General features: G+C 33.7%; 2 protein-coding genes across 3 annotated transcripts in view; one reads left to right on the top strand and one right to left on the bottom strand.

The window, feature by feature from the left end:
• The window catches only part of Mbd5 (methyl-CpG binding domain protein 5), a 367675-nt gene extending 344668 nt beyond the window's left edge, over window positions 1-23007 (bottom strand). The window contains exon 1 of the mRNA XM_028879644.2: window positions 22936-23007. The gene's annotated coding sequence lies outside the window, so the exon portion shown is untranslated. The remainder of the gene's footprint in view (window positions 1-22935) is intronic.
• Orc4 (origin recognition complex subunit 4) overlaps window positions 22836-23584 on the top strand; it is a 42889-nt gene continuing 42140 nt past the window's right edge. The window contains exon 1 of one of the 2 annotated variants that reach the window (XM_028880332.2): window positions 22836-22993. The gene's annotated coding sequence lies outside the window, so the exon portion shown is untranslated. Of the gene's footprint in view, window positions 22994-23147; window positions 23190-23584 lie in introns of those variants that run through there. The other variant, XM_028880575.2, reaches the window with a different exon arrangement.

The raw sequence follows: 23584 nt of genomic DNA, 5'->3' as shown, positions 1-23584 counted from the left end.
GTATGGCAGTTAAAAGCTATTTAAATTTAGTTTAAAATGTACTATTCATATAATCTTGCTTGAATTTGTTTGCTCAAAGGTGGAAATAAAAATTATACTGAATTTGAAGATGATTGTAGACCAAATGATATATTTGTAAGTCGGATATTTATCACGTACAAGTTAAGGAGCTAATAAAAATAGTTTCTATGACATTTCTTATACCCATTGTGCAAATATGAAAATAAAATGTGGCTTTTTTTCCCTCTCTCTGTGCATGTGCATCCTAAAAAACACAAAAGACACAAAGACACTGATTTCAGCAACTCATCAAATTATATACCCTAAAAGTAGCAGTATCTTAAAGAACAAAAGAATTCATCATCTGAAATAAGAAGCACCAGGAAAACCACCAACTAAATTATAACTTTTGTAGAATTACTATTCATTTCATAAAAATCTGGAGATCAAAGGAGAGATGAAAATCCCCCCCTCCCCCCGAGCTGAGATTCAAACTCAGGGCGTTGTGTCAAAGTGCTCTACCACTGAGCCAAATCCCCAAGCCCGAAAATTTCTTATAAGGCATTTTCACCTATAAGAACTATAGGAATAACATGTCTTACAGGATAATCCCTACTGAACTGTTAATTTCCACTTTAAGAAGAAATACACAGATGAACATATATTAGGAATTTTATCATACAGTTGAATAACTGAGTAATATAAAGAAATATTCTAACATAAGAATGGTATTTCTGACCTGCCCTCTGGTCACCTTTTCTCTTTTATGGTCTTCCATATTTAAAACAGTAGGTTACACAGCAAGACAAATACCACTGAACTGTGAACTAGGAGAGTTTGCTCCTAGGGCATGGGTGGGACTAGTGCATGAAAAGTTCAAGCAGCCATTTTCAAACTGTCATCAACCAGAGACTCAAAAGAGAATGCTGGTAAACAGCAGTCCTGAGATCTAGTGATGAACACTTCTAACAGCATGTGTGGGGTGTATCCAATGAGCTGCATCCCACTAGGAGCTCTGCTGATTCTAAAGCAGTAGTCTACAAAGTTACTTGTTTTCTAACGTTTGTTGAGATACTTGAGCAAACCCGTAGACAATTGTTCATTCAGGCATTAGATCCCAATAGTCCAATGATTTCACTAGTTTTTAGAAAGCCAAGACCAATGGAAAGTGTAAATGCTACCTTGCCTGAGGAAGCAATAAAGCTTAAGTGAAAATAACCTTGAATAGCAACCAGATGCTGAGGTTTTGCAAGCTTTCCTTCAGCACTACCAGCCCCAGCCCTTTCTTCTTCTCAGCTGTATGGGGTCCCTTGCAGTCTTTATAAATTTACTAAATTTTAGCAAGGAAATTTTATTACATCAGTTTTTCTTCAAAAAATTTGTTTTTGAAAAATTGGGTGTGGTAGCATACAAAGGCAAATCACTGTTTTTCTTTTAAACATAATGTAATGGCCTTGTAATATGAATTTTTAAAATTGTCCTTGTTTTAATTATATCCAAGGATATAACTTTTTTAAGGAAAGAAGGAAGCAAGCAAGCAAGAAAGCTTACTTGGCTTTCTCCTTGGATTTATCCACAGCTTTATCATTGCTGAGAGAAATGGTTATGTGTTATTTCACAAACTTGTTTTCTTTTGCATGACAGCATATGCTTCTCTTCAGTAATATAAAGATGGTTGCAACTTCAAAATGTTATACAGGCACTAAAAACAAGTAGAAAAAAGGCCCCCCAAACAGTGCATTTTATTCTAATGGCGATTATGTATAACTGGAAAGGAAGAATAGAAAAAACATGCCCTTTCAAGACCACAGTAAAATCTACCTAGCAATTTTGACTCTACCCACATAAATGTTTTAAAGAAAGATTCTGTCTCTTTGAAAAGTAAAAGTAAAAGCACCATTCTCTGAAACCTGTAACCACGCGGCCAACAGAGTTTAGGGGGCTAAAGGTCACTGGTGCCTATCTTTTATGCCTCAGTTCACAATTAATAAAAGATAATCAATATAAAATAAATATAAATATATAAAATAATTTAAAGATATATAACAAATATAAATAAAAAATATAAAGATAATCAATAAACTGGGAGGGGAGGAAAACTTTTTTTTAATCTTGACTTTCACCTTCAGATTAAAACATGGAGACATTTAACCTGTTAAGACTGCAATATACATGCTTACATAGCAAATGTTCACTTCTCTTTAACTGTTTAAAGAGAACTAGTTTCCCTTAAGAATTTTCAAGCAAAATAGTATTAGTGGTCTTTTGTTGGTTTTGGATATGGTATAGGTAGGAAGCAAAAGAAAACAGTGAATACAAGAAACACCCTTCCCATGCCATAATCTTTGCAATAAAACATGTTAACCTTACTTGATTCAGAGTAACTGGGTAGTAGAACAGATGATGGCTATGAGCAAACATGAAATATGTGGGTACTAGAAGGAGTACTGCTATAGTACTGCTATATAGTACTTGCTTTTAATAGCAAGACCTCATCTTTTTCTCTTGGGAAGACCACTCACAGTGGCCTGCAGGAGGATTTCCTGGAAGTCTGTTTCAAGGACTTGAGAACACAAATGGCTATATAATCTGCTTTTTAAAGTATTATTATCCTGAAACTTTGAAACTCACTTCAGTTTTGCCCAATCACTTAGAAGGTCACTCTCCTAGTTCATCCCCTGATGCACCAAAATGAGATATAGTTATTTATCTTGTTCTTGTTTCAAGAAATAGAACTAAGAATCTCCATGTTATCCTCAGAATTCATCATCACGTCCTAGTGTTACTCTCTAAAAGGTCTACAGTACAGATTCTACTGTGGCAAAGTCCTTATTTAAAGATTACTCAAGTGTAAAGTAGAAAGCACTAACATGGAATACCTCACCTTTAGAATAATAATTTTAAAAAATGACTATATTTAACCATGACAGGAAGGTTGTTTTTACCAATTAATTTACCTTGACCCACAGCATCAAAGACTGTGACTTCAAAGCTACAGCCATCATCTTGCATGATTTCATATGTAACCAGATTCAAAAACCAATGTTCTAGACTTAGGAGAAAAAATATTAGAAATATTTTTTCTACAAATCTAAGAAATACAAATCTAAGAAAAAGTCTTGCTTTCTCATGTTAATGAAAGAGAAACAATTAATAAATTAAATAATGTATGTATATGTTTAAGAATAAATTGTGGGTTATTAAATAAGATGTTAGCATAAGTGAAAACAGGACAACTGTGAGCTACATTTTTTAAAAGCAATCAATGTCATTTACAGCAACTCCTTACATCTGACTAATTATCATAATACTGAACAATAACTGTGATATACATTAAATATACATCAAATTAATATACAGCAAAGTTAATGTCAATTTTACTTAGAGATCACAAAAATAAAATAAATAATTAGGTTGGATATTCTACTATCCAAATATTAAATATTTTCAGATTTATAGATATATTTATAATAATAAATAATTAAGATACTGTTTATCAGTATAATAAATTGATCATTAAAAATCATGCTAGGCAATGATCTAGTAAGAAATACCATTGCATTCTTTCACTAAAGGAGAAAGAGACGTATGTGCATGGTCACTTTAACTCAAAGCAAAAGATAGCCTGAAACACAGCTAACAAGCATAGTGAACTACACTATCACAACACTTTAGTGTATAACTCTTAATAACAGATAACTACAATTTAGTATTTTAATGTAGATTTTATAAACTATCTGAAAGATAATAAGTTAAACTATAACTCACTGAATAAATATATTTACAAGTTAGATGCAAATGAGATTTCTCTATGCACAGAATAATTTTTCTTTAGTTTCTAATTAGAAGTTTAGTAGTGGTTTATTTCTAATTACTATCCTGCTGAAGTGACTTCTGACAGCTTAGCAGAGCTTCTCTGTGTCTCTTTAAGCCCAACCAGGAAGTGATTTTACAAACATTTAAGTATATCAGTAGTATTCTCTATTTAAAGACATTTTCAGTTGAAACTTTTACACAGTTTTTAAGTTTGCATGTTCAATTTGCTGGGTTAAAAAAAAAAACAATTCTTAGAATTTGGCCCAAGATTTAATTAAAAATAATCACTTGTTCTTAAGAGACAAAACACATGCAGCAGAAAACAAAGCAGCTTAAAACATACATGGTACATTATAAGCTAACTACAAACTGTATAAAACAGAAGGTCGCTACTTTGAGAAATTTTTTATGAATTAAAATCTATTCCTATCACCTCATTATATCTCAAAAGAAGATGGTCTTGGGTTTTGATACAAGAAACCTAAGGTTATAAAGTAGAACACTCACTTTTAGTTCTACCATGCATGTTTGTCTGGAGTCTGCTGAGCTTTATTTCTCCTTTGCCATATGCATTGTAGGAGGGATGCTTCCTGTGGTTACTATGTCTAGCTTTGCAGACTCAACTCTCAAGCATTTATTTACTTCTGAAAATCTGATCATATTACTGTGTTTTGCTTCCTCAAATCAAAAGGGATAAATATGCATCTAGTTCTTCTATTAAATATACTTACCAAATTTTGAACACTAAAAAATATAACCCTTAGATTTTGTATTTAGACAGTGACCCAAAATTAAGCTAGAATAAAATCCTTATTTAGTCAAAATCTTAACTGTGATAGACTATCCTTTACATTTATTATAGGGCTCAGGGGTGGCTAAGAAGGTAAAAGTGGTAGGTAGCTACACAAGCCTACCATCTAGTCCATCCCTGACATCAAGTAAAGATGTGGATGCAGTGGCATGCTCCTGTAAACCCAGCACTCTACTATAAGATGGGAGCTGGAGACAGAAGCCAGTAGGGATCTGGATGCAGTGGCATGCTCCTGTAAACCCAGCATTCTACAGTAAGATGGGAGCTGGAGACAGAAGCCAGTAGGGATCTGGATGCAGTGGCATGCTCCTGTAAACCCAGCACTCTACTCTAAGATGGGAGCTGGAGACAGAAACAGAAGCTCAAGGGGCTGCCAGCCTCCAGTACACAGAGCAGCAGCAGAAATAACAGATCTATCTGCCTCAATATATAGAAAAACAAAGACTAACTCTAACTCCTAAAAGTTGTTCTCTAGCCTCTACATGTACACTGTGGTACACACACACACACACACACACACAGAGAGAGAGAGAGTTTTACATCTTTAAAATTTATTATGAAATTCTTCCTTATCAAGTATATTCATGATTGAGGCCTAGTAACAGAATTTTAAACCAATGTTGGATTGAAACCATCTAAGGAAAAGCTGTGTTAATTACCCAAGAGATTCAGTTTTTCTTCTTAATAGAAACAAGACTATACCTTACTAAATTCAAGATAAAGGAAGCAATTTTCTTCCCTGAGAAAAAGAATAAAACCATACAACACTCCAAGGTTTTATAGAGAAAAGATTTAACAATATATCACCATACCCAGCTTTAGAAGGGTTACAGTGCTCCCCGTGAAAAATCCTAAACAAGGATGGCCTTGGTAAAACTCTGTAACAGTAAATGCTCAAGAGAACTAAAGTCATTTTTAAAATAATCAAATTAAATTTAAAATGTGAAAGAAAAAAGTTAAAAAGACAGTTCTTTTTTGGCTTTTTGTTTTTGGTGGTTGTTTTTTGTTTTTCTTTGTTTGTTTGTCTGTTTCAAGACAGGGTTTCAATGTATAGCTTTGCCTGTCCTGAAACTCGCTCTCTAGACCAGACTGGCTTTGAACTCATACAGATCTGCCTGCCTCTGACTCCCAAGTGCTGAGATTAAAGGCGTGCGCCACCACCACGGAGCAGTTCATCATATTTTTAAAAGGTTTATTTTTATGTGTACAGTGTTTTGCTTACATATATACACACATGTGCACCACCCCTAGAAGTGCCCTATGGGTGTGCTGGGATACGAACTGTGGTCCTCTGGAAGAGCAACAAGTGCTATAGCCCTTTGACATGTATTTTCAATATATTCCTAGGTAAAGTGCATGCTACAACTTTCTGGCATTTTGCCTGACTTTCCTTTCTGTCACAACCCTGCTTAATTATACATGGAAGATATAAGTAGACTAGGAAGCAGGCAATCTCAGTCCCAGATGTAACATTTACTACATGACTTTGGATAACCATAAACCTTTTCTGGATCTCTCTTTTTTTTAATCCAGTAAAACTTAAAGCATAAAAAATGTCAGTATTTATGATTATCATTTAGAAATGTCTGACTTGTAATTCAGTCAAGTCTATGGCCAAGACTTAATATTTCTAGAACTTAATGATTAGACCCTCCTTTGTCTTTTTCTGTATCTCTATGAAAAACCTGACTGTGTCTCAAGTGGGAGGACTCCTTTTTCTGAATATATCTACAGATATATATATATATATATATATATATATATATATATATACATATATATATATATGTGTGTGTGTGTGTGTGTGCATATATGTATATAAAATGTAAACAAAAAACAAGTTTTTCTCTTTAAGACAATTTCCTTCTTTAGAAAATTTTATTATTGCCTTATGTTAGACCCTGATGCCTCTTACTAGCCAATGTTAACCTTTAGGATAGTGTAAATGTTTTTAACTGTCTCATTTTGAGGGAATAATCTTTTTCATGAAGTGTAAGTTAAAAACATGTTAGAGTATAACATTTCTTGGCAGAAATTTAAAGTGGTTAACTCCATCAGAATTTATAAAATTATGTGAGTTTTTAAACTAGGAAATTTAATTGAACTTGGTTTCCAAGTTTATGTATGAAACCAGCAGAATGAATATCAAAACAAACTAACTAACATTTAAAAACTGGTCAAGAGTACTTAAACATGATTTTATGTGAAAATGAGTATCTAAAAAAAAAAAAAAATGTCTGAACACGTGGGCAAAGATGGTTCAGCAGCTAAAGCACTTGGCACACAAGCCCAACCACGTCAGTCCAATCCCTGGAACCCAAGGTAACGGTGGAATGAGGAACCAACTCCACAGAGGTTGTCCTCTCACAGCCATCTACATGCTTACACAGGCATGCAACACACGCAAGCATGTGCACATACATACATACCATACATACGCAGATTTTAAGAGGGTTTTTTTTCAGTGAAATTCTTCAATAATGCTGTCAAATAGACTTGATAACAAAATTTTACTTTTTGTTGTTGTTGTTTTGTACTGGAGAGATTAAACCAAGGGACTCAATCATGCTAGGCAAGTATTGTACCACTTAATTACACACCTAATCAGTTTAAAGAGAAAATTCATTCTGATTTTTTTTTTGTGTGTGTGTGTGTGTGTGTGTGTGCGCGCGCGCGTGCGCACACATGTGAAAGTGTGTGTCCCGATGATATTGTACATTCTGGGTTTTTTGTTTTGTTTTGTTTTTTGCTAAGCAACCATCTACAATACTCTCAGAAAACAGTTTTCAACTTCTTCTTCTGTTTCCCAAACTGTTTACCACATTCTTAAACTGATGAATTACACAATATACAAGAAAACAAGAAAAGCTAAACACTATTCCCTAATGTCTTAGCAAAAATATAGCATTTACCTCATAAACCTAGGGTATTTTTTGAAAAACATTTTATAATAACACACTCTTTAAACTTCGGTATCCCTGTTTAAAGAAGAAAACAAAAGGCACTGAGGTGCATCTCGGAGAGTTCACTGCCCCCCAGTTCACTGCCCCCCACCGCATCCATCCAGACAGAGTACACACAGCACTAGGAATGAGAAATCGAGACTAGTTCCTGAGAGGAGGGAAACCATTGATGACTCAGATAGGATACTCAACCCTACAGTAAGTACCCTAAGCAATAGCTAGGCCACCATTGGACTTTAATTAGACTTAGTCACACAACTTCTGAGGGGATCAGTCTTAAATAAAAAACACCAACACGAAACAAGGAAATCTCTGAAGAACATTTATTTTGCTAACTGATAGGCTTTTTGAGTTTTCAATAAAACACAGAAGATAATTTGGATCATGAATATTCTGACACATGAAATATTTTAGTTTTTCAACTTCATTTCTTATTGTCATACTTAAAGGGTACTGAATTTTCTGTATTTCAGTCTCTTTATGACAAACAATGGAGAGAACTATTTCAAAGAAATAGATCAAATTGAATTCATTTTATCCTATGAAATAAAATATTGTTAGACTTCCTAAAACACATTACTTATTATCCTTTTATAACATACATATAACATGCATGTCAGTTATATATAAAACTATATATCTTTTATATAGTTATATATAAACACATATATACATAACTATATGTACTTTATATAACTCTATAAATATAATTATACGTACTTTATATAACTATATATATAATACTAATGTACATAATTATGTCTCTCTGCATATATCAGGCATTTTTTAAAACATGTGAGAGTACATACATACACTAAACTGAGAGAGCACATTTATTGTCAATTTTATTAATCAGACTGAGTAAAAATATATCACATCCAAAAATTTAGCTCTAGAGTTCATGCTCTTAACCATTTTTGTAGTCATATTTAATATATAGAAATGAAGATTAAATATATTTTTATTTTTGTTATATTAATGGTAAAAGATTACCAAAAGTCAGACTGTAAACATCTGATTAGACTGTATGCATTAGCTAGCTACAACTATTTGATTTTCTCTATCATGTGTGCTCTACAATTTTTATAAAATATTTTAATTGTTATAAATAGTATAGGTTAGAATAAAAATTAATTAGAACAGATCTTCAGATACAAGACATTGTATAATTTCATAAAGAATATATTATGGGAGAGAAGCAAAAGGAAACATTAATGAATATCCACAGGATGCTAAGAGTTTATATGTTCTACATTTAAATCTCAAAATGATGCTAAGAAAAGCATTACTAAATAATTTCCTTATAAAAAACACAGCACAAAACCTCAGTAGTTCGCCAAAGACTATGTACTCCAGTCTGCGGTACATAGAGCTAGCTCTCAGGTCAAGGGGTATCTCTCAAAGCTCTAGCGCTTGCTGCTTAGTAATAAAAAAATATATAATGGGCTATTGTTGATATTAGTGAACACTGTGGCTAGAAGAGTGTGCAAGCACAGTGGTAAATTTAGCATTTAGCTTTACAGAAAAGCCTCTGACCTTTTCCCCCCAGTGCTATAAAGATGCAGCAAAAGAATGGTTTTTATCTTACTTTTTCTTTACAGAAAATTTGCCTATGTATTTATAAACAAAAACAAATACGAGGAAATACTTCCTACTTGTTTCTTACAATGCTTTTTTTCTACTTTTTACAAGAATAAAATATAATACCTTAAGTCAGTAAGAACCAAGCCACAATCTGTAGAACCACAGAAGTTGTGTATAAAGTAAGGGCCTGGGGAGTAGGAAGGCAGATCTTGATAGGAAAGGGCAATAGAACTGATAGCTAAGAATGGGGGTGGGGCTGGAATGGGAGAATCAAGTGAGGTGGAAGAGAGGGATGCAGGAGGGACTATGGGGAGAGACAGGTAAGTCAAGGGTCATTTTAGGGTTAGTAGGGAAACCTAATACAGTAGAAGTTTCCTCAAGCATATAATACATGAAAGTGATCTAAATAAAATCACCAAATAATGGGGAAAGAAAGTCCCAACTGGACATCTCTTGTTACCAAATGAAGCTGCCATTACTAGGATTGGTTACATATAATTGAATTGCTGGCCAAATGGGGTCCCAAGGGAACCACCAAACAACCCAGGTTGTTGCCAAAACTACAGGTTGCTCTCCACAAACTGACAGCAAGGCCCCAAACTGAAGACAACACCTATACAAGTCATTGATCATTAAGGAGTTGAGCTGGTACCTACATAAAGCATTCATTCTTACCTTGTAGCATCTGTGGTACAGAAAGGTATTCTGCATGCTATCAAAAGAGAAATGTAAACACTAACTGAGCCACAAATGCCTGGATCAACAATGGTATCCTATCTGCAAGATATGTAAGTACAATGGTAGTCCAAATCCTACGGAAGTAACCAACCAATATCTGATTTGACTTAAGGTCCACTTGACTAGATAGAACCTATACCCAACACTGCTTTGGTGACCAAGAACCAGAGACTAGATAGACCAGGGACCTACTGTAAAACCAAATATTGCTGTTCAAAAAAAAAGTAACAATGAAATCACTCCTAATGACATTCTTTATGCTACACTCATAGATCAGTGCCTTGCTCAGCCATCATCAAAGAAGATTGCTACTGCAGTAGTTGGGAGCAAATACAGAGACCCACAGACAGACATTTTGCAGTAAGAGAGACTTTGGAACATTCAGCCCTATATGGGATATCTCCATCAAATGGCTCTATGCTGGGCCCAGAAAACTCTTTGGGGGAGGAGGCAGAAAGAGTGTAAGTGCCAGAGAGGACAGAAGATTACAAGAAAACAAGGCCCTCTTAATCAGCATGATCAAAGCACATATGAACTCTTAAGAGACGGAAGCAGCATGCACAGGACCTACACGGATCTGCACTATGTCCTTTGCGTACATATTATGGATTCCAGTTTAATGTTTTTATGGGATTCCTGAGTGTGCAAATGAATGAGTCTGTTTCTTGTGCCTTCTCTTAGTCTCTTTTCCTTCTATTTGTTTTGTCCAATTCTGATGTATCAGTTTTTGCTTCATCTTAATTTTATTATCCTTTAGAAGACTTTTTCTTTTCTAATGAGAAACAGAAAGGGATCTAGATGGGAGGGGAGTTGGAGATGAACTGGGAGGAGAGAGCAGAAACCACAATCAGGATATAGTATGTAAGAAAAAAAAACTATTTTCAATTTAAAAAAAAGAGAAAAATATCAATGAAAAATTTAAATATAATTATAATACCTATAAAATTCTTAGCACAGGACATGACATACAGCGAAGTACTCAGTAGATTATTGGCAATTACATTAGAAATTTGAAATTAGTACTGAGAGCTCTTAAAATATACTATAAACCCTATCTACCATTCTTTAATTATAACCATGGATTGTTAACCTTATTTGATAAAAGAATCCTTGGAGCAGGGTTATTACTCATTTATCACAGAACTAGTGTTTTTAGGAATATGCTTTGCTAGAGGATAATCAGGATGTATAAAGCAGAAGGAACATAGCAATTCCTCAATAATGCCCAAACCAATCTTTATTCCCATTTAGAAGGTACATCCAGCCCTTCAGAGTTAATAAGCTCAGTAAGCATTCTTTTCAAATATTCTAATAAGCTTTTCAGATAGTGGTGGCCTAGGAACTAACTACTCCTCTAGGTACTGCAAAAAGCAAAATATGTATCAATGCTATGGATACTCTCAGAATGCTGTATTCATAAATAAATAAATAACTCTAAACTGTTATCCTATCCTATTGTTAATTTTAGAGATTAAAACAAGCTTTGAAAACCATAGTCTTGGCTGCCAAGATGGTTTGGGGGTAAAGGTACTTGTCATCAGCCTAAAGACATACTGAATCCTTGACCCACATGGTAGGAAGAACCCACTGGCACTGTTGTAGGATGTCTTCTGTCTTCTACTTGTACACCCGTGCACATACATAAACACATAAATACAAACATAATAAACAAATAAATTAATTTTATAAGAAAGGAAAAAGGGGAAGGGAGGGAAAGGCAAGAGAGGGTGGACGGAGATGATCTGCCATATCTGAGAATGCCAGAATATAAAAATCAAACTTACTTGTTCATCTTTAAAATTAATGTATTGAAAGAATTTATCAACCATCAAGTAATGTAGTACCCCAATCTATTCAATGAGTGCTTAACTCTTACACATCTTCTTCTTTTGCTGTTAACAACTGACTTAATTCATTAATTTTATCATGGTCTTTTATTCTGTTTCTCGAGCTTCTAGTTATCAGACTGCTCACTATTTAATAAAAATAGAAGGCAGTGTCCAAAGCTCAAATGGAATGAACACAAGCCAGTGATTGTTATATTAAAAAGATAAAAATAACATTTCACCAATTTTACCTTTAAAAATACTAATGCAAGTAAGATACACCAATATATTCAAAGCTAACATCACGGCATGAGATAGGAAGTACAACCTAATAACTTACTACGATTTCTGACTGTATGTGTTAATATGAACATAACAAAAATGCTAATATTTGTATTACCATTATTATGTAACCCTATTTTTTTTACCAGTACATCAAATAATTTGCAAAATGTTTATATTCTAGTAAGTGATAAACATGCCTAGGTTTGTAATGTTTTTGCCTTCTCTCTACTTTGATTTGCTCCAGATGATACTGTCCTATAGCTAGTAGCAGCTGAATGTCTTGATAAGTTGCCCTGCACAACTACGTCCCTTGCCTTCATTTGTTATCATCTATCTTCTATCAGCCCAGTCCCTGAAATGGGCATTTACTTCATAACACAGACTGGGCAAGCAGAACTAGGTCCTTCTCTTCGGAATTCAGACATATAATTTAAATTCCTTTTCTAAGTTCTGCTTAGTTATCTCTTGAAAAGTACATTACATTCATAGTTTCCAATGAATTTGTGTTAAAAGAGTCTTAGGAGATCTGAAGCTAAGATCATGTCTGAATGGGAAAGTACATTATTAGTTTTGCAGTGAAATACAGTGTTCTTTAGTAACAACAATCCTACAACTAATTGTGAGCTTTTGTTTTTTTTTTTCACTGAGAATAAAGAATATCTGTCTACTTTTCAATATTAAACCTAGGGATCAAGGAAAGTGTTGCTTATAATGTCTTGGCAGTTTAGTTCGTACCTAAGCCTCTAGCAGACCTTAGGCTTTTCTTTTTCTGAAATGCTTCTCCATCATGATTAAGGTAACTCTTTTTCAGAGAAATTACAACTAAATACTGCCTCATAATAGATGTCTCCTGTTTCCACTGAAATCTCTAATAGTAAACTTCATGTAACTTTCCATGACAAAAAATTCTAATACTGCATTTATTGGTGCAATTATTTGATTAATAGCCTTTTCCACCTCCAGGGCTTAGTTCTGGAAGAGAGAGAACCATGCTAATTTTTGCCCACATATCCCAGTGAGCACATAATAGCTATCAACATACATTTGTTTAGGTAATGGCAAGCAAGCTATTGGTAAAAAGGAGACAACAAACATCTAATTACTGAGAACCAGAATTTTTAAATATAAACTACATCTCTTTCACCTGGAAACAAAATATGGAATTGCATTTGTTGAAATAAATTTGCCTATTTTCAAAAGGAAGAAATAAATTCCTGGTGGCAAGGGCAGAATACCATGGTTTATAACTGTAGAACTACTTCAAGATAAATCAGATCAACTAAAATCAGTGAATTAAATACAGAAAACATAAGCTACACTTTTCTACTTTTAGCATCTATATGTAATATGTATAGTTTTAATAGTCTGTTCATAACTGCTCTCAAGGATCAACCTGGGTATGAATTTTAATAAACTAAACAAAACAGAAAAACATGCTGTAATCTCGGTAATGTTTTACTACCTCAACTACAGTGATTAATTCCCAACTCATATCCGGACATGCTAGCTTCAGAAATCAATGGACATTCTAGTCCTAATTTCACAGAGTTATTCATTTCCTTAATTTGGGTCCAAATTATTTTCTCCCATTTTTATGCTTATTCCCATTCTGATTTATGTCCTGAGAAATAAAAAAGTAAAACCAGAAATTTATAGATATAATATTTATAATCAAATCTTTACTTCACTAGGTTGGTTTTAACTTTAATCTTTGTTGTTAATGTATTAAAAACCAATCTGCAGGGGTGGATGTGGCAATGCATGCCTTTAATCCCAGAATCGTGAGGTTGAGGTAGGCAGGCAGGCAGAGGTCTGAGTTCCATGACAGTCTGATATACATAGAAAAACCCTATCTACAAAAACAAACAAACAAAACAACAAAATAATAATTAATAAATAAGTTTGCCAATGTCCTCATCTCATTAGCTTTGTCCTTGCCTGAAATCACTTCCTTCTGTAACAATTCAATATTTCTCCTCTATATAAATCCCCATTAACTTATCCTTCCCAAAAAGTACATGGTGATTAGCTTTACAGAATCCTGATACCTTCTTTACTAAGCATATTTACATACACAGTTTGATATAATTTTACAAAAGTTCTGAGACTGATATTTCAAGGACATACTTCAGTCACTTTCAAACAAAAATGCTTATTCTTCAAAACCTTCTGCTCTTTTTTATTTTTTATTTTTGACCTCTATTCAAAACAGTAGCTGAATAATGAAAACTTTGAAGAAATGCCAGGTGACGATATGTTATCTGTATTTCAGGGAACAAACAGTAATTTGTATCACTGATGAACATGTTTTACAATTGATCTATGCATTTTTTCTCTCTCAGACTAAAACTTCATAAATGACATCCTTCACTATCACTCAGGGTAGACTAGCAGGGTATTCAATAAGAAGTAAAATATTTCAAAGTACAGTTACACTCTATACATAGTTCCTTACTGAAAGGACAAGACTTCACTGTCTTACATAAGAAGACTAGATCAGTTTGACTGATTGTGTATCAATCTATGATGTTTTTAACAATACTAAATTTCCTCAGGGTATTCAATCTATTCATGTAACTATTTGGTTAGGCCTGCAATTTTTCTGGGTCATTTTTTTCTTGTTAATTTAATATACAAATATACCTTTTCTTTATAAATTTGCTAATATAAATAAAGACTTATTGAAATCAAATCTAAGTAATAATAAAACATACACAGAATTCTTTAACCTATCAGAATTCCAGACATATAATTTCTATACACAAAAGATGTAAGTTGGTACATATATCCTAGATATGTTTATAGATAGATAGACAGATAGATGGATGACAGAGAGTTTATACTTTCATGATTTATACAGTAGAAAAGAAGTACTATATTATCAGTACAAACATACATTCTTAAACATAACAAAATATCCTACATATCTTTTTACAAAAATGAGAGCATACCGTCCATATTATTTGACTTACATTTCTATCTAGTTTATCTTGAACTCTATCCATGTATTTAACCTACAAATTTATAAATTTGGTATATTTCTTCATTCTTATCTTCAGATATCACACTGTATTTCTTACGTTTTTATTTTAAATTGTTCCATAACAAAGACATTGTTTCTTAATTTAAAAAGTGAGCCACATACATCTTTTGATCATACTACTTAAAGATTTTACTAGCAATTTATTCTATATGAATTTTCATCTTTCCTAAATGATACATTTATATCTGCATGTATTTAGCATTCAATAAAAACATCTCTACAATATATACAGTAAGTCAATGTATAAAAGAAGTAAAACAGCTTTAGGAAAAAGCAATGAATTTAGCAAAAATGCCTATTCAATTAAAAAATAACTAAGTACACACACAAGCCAAGTAAATTTCTGACTAGGCTATACAAAAATAGATAAGTAGCTGAAGAAATATTAAATTCATTGTACCTTTATAAAAAAGAAGAACTACACAATTTAACAACCTACTTAAAACACAGAAGCACAAAGAGCAAGAGTAACAGGACAGAAAAGCATGAAGGATTGAATTAAAATCTGTTATTTGCACATAGAATTCTTTCATATACATAAAAACATGAGAAAAATATGACTCCTAGGTTTATGTTGAAAAAGGCGGCATTTTATTGTTCTTCCAACTAGAATCAGGATCTAAATCAATAGCAAATAAAAAATTTTAAAAAAGAAAGAAATTGAACTGGACCATTTAAGTAAGCAAATAAAAAAAAATTAGGTTTTGCTGTTATCAAAAGCAATTATTAAGGGGAATATAAAATACTATGTATTATCTCCAGAGGAAAGTAAGTTTGATTTTATAAATCTATAAAAAGAATTAAATACTAACGCTTCATATATATATATATATATATATATATATATATATATATATATATAAGCAAAAAAACATTCTTACGAGTTGCCAAATTTAGCAAAGCCTATGGTAACACAAAATCACCACACACATTAACATCAATCCTTCTAGCTGGTATGGCCTTGCTGATACATAGTGAACTAAACACTGTAGCTTTAATTGAAATTTGAATGTTATAAACAGTTAGATGTCTGGCTCTGGCCAGCATTGTAATGCCATCAGCAGAACAGAGATGGGAAGCATAAACAAACCTTTTAACTAGATTAGTCTCTGAAATGGCCAAGAAATCCTTTAGCACAAACTCCATTGTGATCAATGTGGAAGGAGGAAAATGGTCTTGGAATAATGCTTAAAAAAATTGTCTGTACTGTAACATGCATTCTAAATATTTTGATATTTAATATTTATTAATGACAAACTTTATAATTTCCCAAATAAAAATCCTTTCCTTCTTTATATGGCAGTTTCACTTTAGATTAGTATATCCCAAATAAAGAAGTGACTTAAAACACCAGTACTTGCTTTCCTTGGCTGTGCAGTACTTCTTTCGATTATTAGGGTAAGGAGTACAGGCTCAACTATGGTTTTTGAATCCTAATATTAAGAATGTACGGATTAAGTATATTAATGGTGAACATTTCTGTACTCATGGTGAATGAAAAACAATAACTATAGCAATGAGGATATATGCAAACAAAATTTAAGACTGGGTCTTAGGAAACATTTTCATATTTACTTCTAGGTTTTGAAATACAGACATTCAGTTACGAAGTGGGGTAGGAAATCAGCACAAGAATCTAAGTTTTACCAGTAATACCAAACCAAAAAATTTCAAGGTTGATAAATCTTTTTGCTTAACAAAGAATTTAGCAAAGAACCAATGTACAAATTTTTCATCATTGCAAGGTTGATGGTTGACTATATAACTCATTTTATTACTTTAATGCAATATATTCTAATAATTTGTTCAATTCTATGGAATTTAACGAACAGTTCTTTAAGAAAAGGTTTTACAGGAAACTATGTTAGATCAAAATTTTGTCATATCCAACTCTGAAGGAAGTATAAGCTTTGCAGCTGCTTCAACGTCATTAGCAATTTTTATTTCCACTGTGTCTACCTATATTAGAAAATAAATATTAGTGTGTTAATCTATAAATATCTCAGCCCTTTTTCTCTTTGAAGACATACTGAGTTGTTCCGAGAATAATTTACTGTATAATATAGTTATACCTCAAATAGAAATGCCAAAGAGCTAGAATTCTTCCTTATAACTTATTTTTAGGTTATTTTAAAAAATATTGCCGGGCGATGGTGGCGCACGCCTTTAATCCCAGCACTCGGGAGGCAGAGCCAGGCGGATCTCTGTGAGTTCGAGGCCAACCTGGGCTACCAAGTGAGTTTCAGGAAAGGCGCAAAGCTACACAGAGAAACCCTGTCTCGAAAAAAACCAAAAAAAAAAAAAAAAAAAAAAAAAAAAATATTAGGGACCACAAACTTATTCTTTTCCATTGATTAAAAATTGATCTTATATGTCAGAAACCATTTGTAATTATCTATAACAGAAATACAGATTTCCTTAGCATTTAAAAATATTTTCAAACACTGGCATACTGCTCATAGAATGACAGTCAACATGACTATATAGTACAAATATATATTTACTAAGATGGAACATAAATATTAATTGATTAACAAAATAGGAAATTTTGATTTAATTACTCTTTTTCCTTAAAGAAGGCAAAAGAAGCAAAAAGAAAAAAGAAAAACAACCCTGGCTTATTGCATTAAAAAGCATTTTAATTTGGTAGCTGTTTTTAAATACCCTGTTGTTCCGTGGCATTCCACTAACAAAACTTTTATATAAAAATTGTTAGAAAAAATATCTTGTCACATACTGTTGTAACCTCCAACTTCATTTAGCAAAACCCTAAATATAATTCCACGCATGTTAAAGGAAGGTCAAGTAAAGAATTCTGTGTGTTATTTTGTTATGTAAAGGGAAGACTGACCTTACTTATACTTTTAGTTACACACTGGACTATATCCTGTAAGAGACTGGATTTTTGTTTTGGTTTTTCCATCCATTCGTACACTGAAAAATTTTCCATCACCCTACCTATAAAGCTATCAGAACCATCCTTTTACTACTCTTTCCCGAGTACAGATCAATAAAACTATTATGCTTGTATTTTGAACTAAGAAGTACCCTATGTCTAATGCAATACAGTGCTTGGTGCTATCTAATGATAAAAAGTTGGTAAATGGTTTCATCATATGGCACATGACCCAATAACGCAAATGCAAAGACTGGGTAAAACTGACATATTCATTAAGGTGCTACACACTTACAATAAACAATGAGTATTAGTAAAATAGCAACAAACAAGTGTCAAAGAGTGCAGGATTTACCATGTACAGTCAGTTTACTTCTCATGGTATTAAACTAGCCAGCAGAGGCATCCACTCCTTTTCTTCAACTGTGAATCAACATTATTCTAAAATATACATGGTAAAAACTGAGAAGTGAATGTAGCTTTTTCTCTCCAAAGTACTTTTCAATTATGTATTAACGCTACTAAAGAAAGTGATATAGGATTCTTTGCTTTTTAAAGAACTCATCTATTGAGAAAGTTCTTACTCATTAAAACTATAGAAGCAGTATCATATAAGCAGTATTAAACATCGCAAATGTTTTAGAAATAAAATGAGGAACTTTTTTCATGAGGATCTTGAAGAAATGCCTAGTATATACTAAAAAATTTAAAACTCATAAAAAGTAGGTAGTAATTTACTGGATTTCAATTATATTGTAAGAGTTGCTTAAAATGTGGTACAAAATATTTAAGCACTCAACATGAAAATGCATACCTTTCAATAAACCATGAAAGAATACTTGCTGTCTGAGGGTTATCAGAAAATATATATATATATATTGAGAGCAAAACATTAAATTTGGAGAGAATTGCCTTTTTTAATTTGAAAAACTTAATAAACATTTTTAATAACCTTCAAATTAGAGAATTATATTTAGAATAAAAACCCAGCAACAGTAGTCACATAAATGACTATTATAGTCTAAAGCTAGTGAATTGTGTATGAATCGAAAATACCTAAAGTACAGTATTAAGTAGAAATTTTGCTATACTAGTCTTTTTAAATACAATACAGTAATAATTTCCTAGGACATCCATTTTCCCACCTAACAATATTAATATTGTTAATATAAAATTTATTTCAGTAAAAAAATAAAGATTTGACCAATATATCTATGGAATACAATTAAGAACTATCTTACATGAAATTGCAGGGCCCATCCTCATTTTCAGAAGTCTAATATAGTGTCTGGCAGAAGAAGATACTCTACAGATGTTTAGTTCATTTCTAAGTACAATCTATTTTTCACATACAATCAAAATGCAGCAAAGTTTACAAAGATACGTAAGTGGATATAGGCTTTCTGGCTGACTTCATGGGGTCCCACTGATGACTAGGTGTAAATCTTCATATCCATAGAAAACTTGAAAGCTGATAATTGTCTGGGTAAGGACCAAAAAACAAAGTCAGGGAAACATGTCACCTAAGTAATGATTGCTTTATAGAGCTGGTAAAAAGCGGCCTAATCATCGCAACATCCTACAGTATCATTCACTCACTAAAATGAAACACGTGAATCTTGGACAAATATATGTTAAATCAAGTTTATAAGTAACTGCTTATTCAAAATAAGCCACTTTTGTCAAATTCTATCCTAATGAGGATGAGAGGGAAATATGTTTTTAATTCTTATTATGAGTACTACATTTTTAACAGTATTTAATTTAGCTGTTAATTAGAAAATATGAGAGCCATAACAACCATCAAGAAAAAAATTCTAAATTTAAAAAAAAAAAAGCAAAAAAACTTTCATGGTAATGAGAATTATACCAGGAAAGAAGGGGGAAAGGAGAAAAAAATTAATCTCACACTTGAGTGAAAAAAATCAAATATATCTATTTTTTGAAACTAACATGGATTATGTCAACCAGCTGGCCCCACTATGTACCATGTTTGCTATGAATGAGGTGCATCCAAGTTCAGATCAGATGAAAAGTTCTGCCCTTAAGTAGTTCATTAAGTCAAACTCACAAGTAAACATTTACAAATGTATTTGTTTTTGTAAATAAGGATTCTCAATACAAGAGTAAGGGATATATTTACTGAACTGATTAACCGGAGGCTGAGGGGGAGGGGCTAGTATTAGAGAAAGTCAAAATTATTCAGCAAAAGTAAAGACTCACAACCAGTGAAAGTAGTATCTCTTAAAAGGGGCAATAACAAATTATTGCTTTATAAATGGGCAAATCATAGCTCTAAAGCAATATATCTTAACATTTATAGAAAAGGATTAGTCTAGATAGTCATGGTAGCTGCTTGCCTTTAATCCCAGAACTGAAGAGGCAGAGGCAGGTGGATCTCTGTGAAATAAGTCAATCTGGTCTAGAAATGGATTTCCTGATCATAGACTCTGTCTCGAAAAAAAAAGCCTCTGTGTAAAACTTTGAACTGCTATGCATGGAATTAGGCATGAAAGTTTCATCTCTGACAAAAACAAAAATCTTGGAATCTTGAGTAATTCTTCAGGCTTTCTAAATATCACAGCATGGAAAATGAAGAGTTATATAATGTGGCCTCCAAGGTATTATCTACTTGAACAATTATCCTCCTAAAATATCAACAGTATTTAACACTTAGAATATAAGCATGCTAAAAATATAATAAAAGGTTTTCAAGTCATAAGTTTTATCTCCTTTACAGAAAATACAGTTTTCTAACCATAGTAGGGACTAAGTAGGAAATAGAAGAATAAGAATGCTTTCAAAGGAAAATATAAACAGCTGGGTATGGTAGCACATGGCTGTATTCCCACCATTCAAAAGGTTGAGGGCAGGATGATCATGCGTTCAAGACCAGACTCAGCTATATACCAAGACCCTGTCTCAAAAAAGAGGAATCACAAACTAAACATTAAATTCAAGACTGTAAATTTTTACTTAGTTGTCTACTAGATAACTACTACCCCAATTGTCTACACAAATTGCATACTTAACATTGGCTCCTATCATAAGTTCTACTTTCTATTCACTATATTATGCTTGCTAAGTTTTTAAAAAGACAGAAGTATTAGTAGTATTTATGATGGGAGACAAACTTGAAATTAGCACAGATTTCTACTTAAGTGCAGCAATCACATCTCAGAGGAAAGCTAAAAAAAAAAAAAGAGTTCAAATTTATAACAGAAATGAAAGAAATAGGACTATGCTGTTTACAGCTACACAGTTCCCCGCCCATGTGTAAATGGCTACTTTTACACAGAGTTGGCAATTAAAATTTACTGAACAAGTTTCTACATATGCAATGCTTTTCGGTCACTAAAATATGAGTATATCGTGTTTTGTCTTTACCATCAACAAAACAAAATAAAACAAACAAAAGGAATCATCACATTGCAAGACTATGTCAAAGATTGTATGTCAAGTATCTTTATAGATTTCTATTTCTTCAATCCTTCTTGCTGATCTCCTATTGTTGACATAAATTATGGAATCAGAGAAACCAATGCAATTTTTAAAAAGAGAGAGGAATACACAGAGAGAATATGAATGTGTGCATCCATCTTCAAAAAAAGGATAAAGAAATGTATAAATGAAACAAAATACCACTTCCTAATGTAAGCTGTAAGTATGAGGCCTACAACAGAAATATATTTTTAGTATTTGTGAAATAAAATACAGCACTATATTTTGAAATATAAATAAATGTAATATATAAACATAAATAAAATACAGCACTATAAAATGAAGCCACTAAGAACACACCACATAAGAATACAGAATAGTTTTTTTTATCAAAACTGTTATTCCATAAACCTAAATCTAGATTTACCTTTCATTTTGTACCTAGCTATAACATACTAGCTACAACTTCATGATTTCTTTAACTCATGAAAGTGAATTTTAGTAATTTATTTCCTTTCACATGTTATGAACAATTTGTTTCACTACCTCTAGATGAAAAACTCGTCTCAATTTACAACAGTAAATAAATAATTCAATTAAAACTGAAAGTGGTACCAATCCAGCAAAATATTGATGGGGAGGTTCGCCCTTCTATGCAGCAAGAACAACATAAAGTTTTCAATGGGGATTACTTGTTCAGACAAGTTACCAAGATTAGAGTGAAAAAAAAAAACCAGTTAGTTATGAAATAGCTAATATTTTCATGTTATGGAAAATAATTACCTGAAACTATGTGGGAAAAGATTATACCAATGGCATTTAAACTTTAAGCATTTTAAGCTTTGAACTTCACATAGTCAATATGAAACAAATATTTTACAAAAAAATGCAAGTGTAAAACCCAACCAAAGGCCTTATGAACTAAAATTTGAAATCTGCCAGGCAATTCAGACAAAATAAAAAATGGAGAAACTAAAAACACCTAACATAAAAACCAGCCAAGTCTTCCTACCCTAAAGTCAATATCCAAGCCACAGCCAGAAGCCAAAAGACAGAAACACTCAGGTCTACAACTGGATAAGCAGTTCCAACACAATTCAGATCCCGACATTTTCCCACTCAGAATCAAATGCAGGCAGCTTTTCCTGGGGAAGGAGGAAAAGCTCTCTACACGCAATTCTGTAAGTGACATCTAGAAAGTATGCCTCTTTCTGTCTCTCTCCCTGGCGCCTCGTTGGAGGAAGGAGGGGGTTGTTTTGTAGTCTCCCCCCACTGAAGCAAGGCACAATCAGATGTTAGCTGGAGAAACCACTTTTGACAACAGCAAACGAAAATAAAAGTGTCCTTCCTTCCCTGTCAGGGTGGACACCCCACCTCACACACCCCTCCTCACTCCAGCCCCTCCTTCACCCCCCCAGCACCACCCCCTCCTCACCCCGGAGCTCCACTGCGTATGAGGTCTGGTGCTACTGCTGCTCGGAGTGAAAGTCAGAGCCAGAGGAAGGCAATGGAGCCCCCCCAGACACACTTACCTTTCCTGCCCCCCACTTTTGAGTGCCTTTCCTGGAGCTGTGGAGGATGACACAAAGGGTAATAAAGGGGGGGAGTGGAGGAGGAGGAGGCAAAGGAGGAGGAGGAGAGCTGGGGAAGTGGCTGGTGTAGGGAGATGTCTCCAGCCAGGGCCAAGCAGCAGCGGCAACAGCAGCAGTAGCAGCAGCAGCAGCAGCAGCAACAGCAGCAGCAGCAACAGCAGCAGCAACAGCAGCAGCAGCAGCAGCAGCAAAGGGTCTGTGTTGCTAAGAGGCTTTTGGTCTCTTTCTCTCCTCCTCTCACGGCCACAGAGCAGGAGGGTGGAAGGGGCTCGGGAAGCAGGCGAGTAGAGGGCTGAGGGGGTAGGAGTCGTAGATGGGGGGGTTTTCTAAGAAGAAGAAACTCCTCTCCTCTCTCAGGCTCAATCCCCCACTCAGGGCTCGGAGCTGGAGGGTGGGGGAGGAACTCAGCCGCTTTCCCCCCACCCCCCTCAATTCAAGGTTGAAGTGGGGTAAAATTAGTGTCCTGTCCCTTTAAAAATAGAAATAAAAGGTGCCCCCCCTCTGCCACTGCCTCCCTCTTCATCATCAGCTGCTGCTGCTGCTGGGGTCTCTCTGCTTGGGGGGGAGGGGGGGCTCGGGTAGAAGAGAC

Source organism: Peromyscus leucopus, chromosome 4 (assembly GCF_004664715.2).
Source record: "Peromyscus leucopus breed LL Stock chromosome 4, UCI_PerLeu_2.1, whole genome shotgun sequence".
Lineage (NCBI taxonomy): Eukaryota > Metazoa > Chordata > Mammalia > Rodentia > Cricetidae > Peromyscus > Peromyscus leucopus.
Note: the sequence above shows the minus strand (reverse complement) of the source record. Positions and strands in the feature narration are given on the sequence as shown.